The 6,596-nt window shown below is 35.5% G+C and overlaps 1 pseudogene; it reads left to right on the forward strand.

Moving 5' to 3' along the window:
• Positions 1 to 324: 324 nt before the first annotated feature.
• On the forward strand, positions 325 to 762 carry LOC105502174 (annotated as a pseudogene).
• The last annotated feature ends 5,834 nt before the right edge of the window (positions 763 to 6,596 follow it).

Genomic DNA, 6,596 nt, shown 5'->3' on the forward strand with positions numbered 1-6,596 from the left:
ATAAAACACTTGAATAATTTTTTGATAGACCTAAATGAGATTAAGAAATTCTGGCACACTAAGGTTGCCCATCCAGCTGAGTAAAAGTATTAAAAATATATACATACATACATACATAAAAAACATACAAACATACATATATAAAATACATACATGTATATTATATGGATCTAACAATAATTTTCTAATCATTTTGTTAGATGATACCTTTGAATAATCTTATTTTATGAACCCTTTTTCTTTTGGAAAAGTTTGCTGCAGGCTCTCCTCAAGGAGTAGTCTTGGAAGCCCAGTTAGCAGTGGAGAGGCAGTATTTCCATTCCAATGGCAACTGCGCAAGCTAGCAGTAGTGATGAAAAAGGGCAGGTGGGTAGGGACTTCCACCACCTATTACCAGTTGGAGGTGGTGGTGAAGCAAAACTCCTTGAAGGAACTGTGGCTGGTGACCCATGGGCAACTACAATGTCCCCCACTTTGAGGAGACCACTGGTGGAGTAAAGGTTCTGCTGGAACAAGCTGGTGCAGATGCAACTGAAAGTTTTGAAGATGTAGACCACTCCTCTGATGCCAGCGAAATGCTAAAGCAGTACTATATTGGTGCTGTCCATTCGAGTGATCTCAAACCTGAAAATTGCAGGAGGGATCCTTCAAAAAATAACACATGCAAACGTTGATGGCCCTATTGGATTTTTCCCTATCATAGGCGCTATCCTCTTAGGTTACCTGTCTCACTCCTACATATCAGAAAGCAAATCCTCCTGATAGACCTTGTTGAAGTCCGGAAAGCACATCTACTTTGGAGTGAAAACTAGAGACTTGCTCCGGAGCTGCAGCAATGCCCTATTCTTGAATCCTGCCAGTTGTATTCTTCCCCCTTTGGAGCCAAGACATTTGGCCAGACAACCACCTCAGATTTGGGACCACTGTCCTTCATCTTTCAGATTATTGCTCCCAAAGTACCTGGCTCATTGTCCTGTGTGAAACAATTTCTGGTGTTTCTTTTCTTCACTGGTTTCCAAGGGTACATCCTTTTATTTCAAAACTTTCTGTTCATAATTGTAATTCATATGACATTGCTCTTTGGTAAAAATGCCTGCTTTCCAACACTTTAAATGCACATTAGACATTCTTAACAGGGCAACAATCTAGTGCTGAACCTTTTCCTTTTCCATTTTTCTTTCAAGTAAATTTTTTTTTTTTTTAATTCTGATTCAGGCCCAGGTACGGTGGCTCACGCCTGGTATCCTAACACTTTGGAAGGTCAAGCTGGAAGGATCTCTTGAAGCCAGAAGTTTGAGACCATTTTGAGTAACATAGGGAGGCCCCATCTCTATATTTTTTAAAAATCTGATTTAATTTTGTTATTATAAGGAGTTTATGAAGTAAAGGTATGCACCTATACTTAAAACTGCCAGATGATTTTTGTTCCTTGTATGTGTGTGGTGAAACTATAAAGACCTGTGTGGTTACTTCCTCCCTCTCGAGCTAGGGTAGAAGGTAGCTCTTCACACCCTGAGCCCGGCCCCTTCCCAAGTGGCACTGGACAGAAAACTACATTTTCCTTTTATTTCTTGGAGGTGGAAAGAAACAAGGAAAGAGGGGGATGAATTGGGGTGACAGAACCTTGGCGAAATCAGAGTAATCTTTCTTTAGAAAAATATTGAAAAGCACTACCTCAGGATAGGAGTTTAGAGAAAGCACCAAAGCTTTCATGTTGGTTTGGCACCAGTTTCTAGACATCTGTTTTTTTTTGGCTTTTTTTGTTTTTTTCTTCTAGCTATCATTTACTGGTAAAACACAGATGTATAATTATGTCTGTAGAGTTTCACCAGGGATTTTCCCTGCTTTTTTTACTGATTAGTAAATTTTTGATTCTCCATCTTCCAAAAGAGTGGAACTCCAACTTGGCTTTCTGTTTGCCCATCAGTAAAGTAACTTCCATATAAATGGTATTTGCAAGTAAGAGTTCATGACAAGAGACTGTCTTCCATTTCATCTCTATTTTACCTCCCTTTCTCCAATTTGTGATTTTGTTCTGTTTTTCCATAAAAAAAAAAAAAGCGGTAGACTAAAAAAAAAATATTTGCATAATCATTATTCTGTACCTGGAACAAACTGGGGATATGGCAAGTCCAAAGATAAACAAGCAATCATTGTATATAAGAAGCTTATGAAGCAGGTGATATCTTAACTGAATCTTTGGTTTTACTGACTCAACAAGAACCCAGACTTAATGGAGGATACTGAGAAGTAGGGAACTATGCTTGAAAAACTGGGAGACTTTATGTCCTCAGGTCCACTGCCAGGAAGCTGAACACATCCTTTTTGACCTCAATGGCAGGCTACATTTAAACATTTCCCTCTCATGTTTATGTTCTTTGACCTATTCCTGGAGCTCTCATTTCCAGCCACCCAGGAAAAGCTATCACATCTATATACAATCCCAAGAATGAATTTAGTAACATCTGATGTGTTATTCTCAAAAGATTTATTCAGAAGAGCTTATAGCCTCTTGTTTTCTTTTTCTGTTCAGTCTAGAACCAAAGTACTAAATGCTAGTTAATTACTCAGATGACTCAGAACCTAAAGAGGTTATATGTGTTTAGCTGAATATCAAGCAAAAAGAGACAGAGAGACAGACAGACATAAAGCGAGATTCAACTCAAGCTGCAGATGGTACCAAGATAAACCCAGCTAAGACATGATTGGTTCTCTTCCCCTAAACAAGGAAGAATTTTTAAGTATATCTGCCATGATATAACAGGTTAACAATATAACTATTTGCTTCTGAAAGGTTTTGAAAAACACAGCTTTTGTTTAAGGCCTAGATAAAATTCTTAGTTCTTCGTGGCTTTTTTCACAGCCTCCTGAAAAGGCAGTATTTTTCCAGTGCTGAAGGAACTCATAATTTAAACTGTCTAGTCCTGTCAAATTCAACTTGACAGAGCCACTGAGAAAATAAAGTCTATATTTCATATGATATTTACAGTACACATATTTCAGGCATTATAATTATGAAACCTACACTATTTTATTGAAAATAAAACTAAATCTGAGCACACATACCTATCCAATATCCCATGTCATTAAACACAGGTGATTCTATATAAAATGCACTCAAGTGCTTCAAGCCTTTGTAGGAATTAATGAAAAGGGAGGATCTGAGTGAGCTAAAGTAAACATGAACTGTAACTTAAATAGTTTGACTTGGTATATTTTACAGGCTATTTAAATTGATTGAACCACTTCTCCAAGAGAAATTGCTTTGTACTCTTATGAGAGGAATCCCATGCAACATATACATATGTAGTAATAAGTTAATAGTCATCCTATCTTATTATTGTGGCATTTAAATTTGTATTCTGTTTTTTTCTGTTGAAAAGTTAAAATTAACATAATAATTCAAGATGATACCATGGAATAAGTGAAGTGTGTTCTTACTAAACTTAGTAGATCAGAATCTGTTTTATCAATTATTTTACTGTATGATCAATATTAAGTACACAGAGTAACGTACTAAAACAATACAATGTTTATAATGTTTAGTTTTATTTAACTAAACATTCATCAAATCATTTAGATCCAATTTTTATAATCAACAAAGAACTCAAACGAAAATTAAGTCACAAAGAAAACCAACTATTCCACAAACATTTTAACCATGAAGACTTTTTTGGTCAAAAGTGTATTTAAATTAGAAACAAAAATGTTATTAACATGAATATATCTGATAATCTTTTAAAGTTCAAAATAAGTCATTGATGAAAGAAATCATAATGGAAATTAGAAAACATTTGCTGCTGAACAACAAACATGATGTATATAAACAAAATGTTATTGAATGCTTACATTAGAAAAGAATTAAAAATAAGCCAAGCATCCATATCAAGATTTTAAGAAAATAAAAAGTATCAAGAATTTAAGAAAATAAAAAGTAGAATAAACTGGCCAAAAGTGATAACAAATAAAGGATCAGAAAGTAATATCCTAAAAAACAACGCAACAATAGGGAAGATTAAAAAGAAAATCAAGCAAAGAAAATGGTTCATTGGGATTTTTCTTCTAGCCAAGGTAGAGTAATAAACTCATGAAAGTGCAAACAAGAAAAGGAAGAAGGGTGGAAGGAAGGAGGGCAGGAAACAAGGTCATATAAAAAATAAGGATTTGAAAAACACCAGACACAAATGAGACGAACCTTGCTATCATCACTGCCACAGCGTATTGGCTTGAGAATGTTTTAAGATTGTAGCACAGGCAAGGAGAGCCCAGGTAAGGCCCAGCAGATTGCCTGACTTGAGGGGATGGAGCTGAGATTTTAGGAAGAACGGGAAACTAGAGTTCACAGGATACAGTACCAAAGAGAAGAGATTTATACACAGAAAGAAAGCTCTGGAGACCTGCAGAAGAGCCACTTCAAGTATTCAGCACAGCACTGAGCAGCCTGTCAGTGTGAGGAAACTACCTCAGGCCAATGAAGGAAGCACCTACTCATAATTAAAGGCACTAGTGCCTGATGCCCACATACAGCCAGGAATAGCACCTGTTTGTACCAGCCAGACTGGATGACTCAAGATTCATAGGGCACGGGGCCGTGCATTCAGAAGGGTCTTGTTTCAGTAGTAGGAAATAATTATTTCTAGAAAAACCACTTCTCCAGTCTCTCCTACAAAATATACACAAGATTCGAAAGAATTCACTTTTTTTTTCCCCAAGGAATTTAATTTCATTCCTGAACAAAGCTCAAGAAGATTTACAGGAATACAAAAACACCCAGCACCCAATAAGGTAAAATATACTATGTCTTGTATCCAAATAAAGTTTACTTGGCATGTAAAGTAGCAGACAAGCATTGTCTATAATAAGGAGAATAATCAATAAATCAAAACCAACCCAGAATATAGATGTTAGAATTAGCAGAGAAGAGCCTTTAAAAATTCACTATAATGGCATTCCTTATGTTAAAAAACTTAGACATCAAAGCTATAAACACCCAAATCAAACTGAGAGGTAAAATCTGCAACACCTAAAAGATACAGTGGGTAGAATAAGTAATAGATCAGACACTGCAAAAGTAAAAATTAGTAAAACTTAAGGCATAGTGTAGGAACTACCCAATATGAAACACACAGAGGAAAATATGAATTAATAAAATGAAGACTATCAGTGAGTTGTCAGAAATAACTTCAAACAACCTGATATACACATAGGTGTAGCTCTCAAAGTAGAGAGAAAAAAATTAAGACATACTGGCTAAAAAGTTTCCAAACCGATAAAAACTATACATCTACAGATACAAGCTCAACAAACTCCAAGTTTTCCTGAAGACAATAAAACACATAATATCCAATTGCTCACACTGATAATAAAGAGAAAAAATCTCACAAGTAGCCACATTATTGTACATAAGAAAAAAAGTAAATATAACATCAGAATTCTCCTCAAAAATAGTTCAAGTGAGAAGATAGTGGAAGATCATTTTAAAGTGCTCAAAGAAAAAGGAAAAAATCCTGGCTGGGCGTAGTGGCTCACACCTGTAATCTCAGCACTTTGGGAGGCCGAGGCGGGCGGATCACAAAGTCAGGAAATTGAGACCACGGTGAAACCCCGTCTCTACTAAAAATACAAAAAATTAACCTGGCATGGTGGTGGGCGCCTGTGGTGCCAGCTACTCGGGAGGCTGAGGCAGGAGAATGGCATGAACCCGGAGGCGGAGGTTGCAGTGAGGCGAGATCGCGCCCCTGCACTCCAGCCTGGGTGATAGAGCCAGACTCCGTCTCAAAAAAAAAAAAAAAAAAAAATCCTGTCATCCTAGAATTGTATAATCAGTGAGCATATCTTTCAAAAATAAAGATAAAATAAAGACATTTCAGACACCGAAAGCTGAAAGATTTGTTAAATAGCAAAACGGCACTCTTAAAATTGTTAAAGGAAGTTCTTTAGGCAGAAGAAAAATGATACCAAATGGGAATGTGATTCTACACAAGTTAATGAAAAGCACTAAGAAAGGCAATTATAAGGGTAAAGTTTTTATTATTTAAATCCCTTTAAAAGATAACTAACTATTTAAACAAAAATAATAATACCATAAGTTGAAATTTGTAAGTTATGGAAAAGTAAAATGTATGCCAACAATAGCATGTCATGGGGAGAATCTGAAGTATACTATTATAAGGTTCCTAAACTATATGTGAATTGGTAGAATATCACACAAAAGTTGATTATAATAAGCTAAATATGCATACTGTGAACTCCAAATCAACTGTCAAGATAACAAAACATAGAGTTAATAAGCTAACAAAAGAAATAAAATACTAAAACATATCCAGTTAATTAAACAGAAGGCAGAAAAAATAGGACAAGGGGAAAAAGACATAAGAAAAATACAAATAAAACAGGAAAATGATAACTTAAGAGTAATCATACAATAACCTAAAACATAAATTTTGAAAATAAACCAGTTAAAAAGCAGATAATTCTTAGACTGAATGAAGAGTTAGACCTCACTAGATGTTGCCCCACAGAAAATACACTTCCCTCATAAATGCAATATACTAATAGGTTAAAATAATAGAAAAAGATATGTCATGTGAGCACAT

Source organism: Colobus angolensis, unplaced genomic scaffold (genome assembly GCF_000951035.1).
Source record: "Colobus angolensis palliatus isolate OR3802 unplaced genomic scaffold, Cang.pa_1.0 Scaffold78, whole genome shotgun sequence".
Classification (NCBI taxonomy): Eukaryota; Metazoa; Chordata; class Mammalia; order Primates; family Cercopithecidae; genus Colobus; species Colobus angolensis.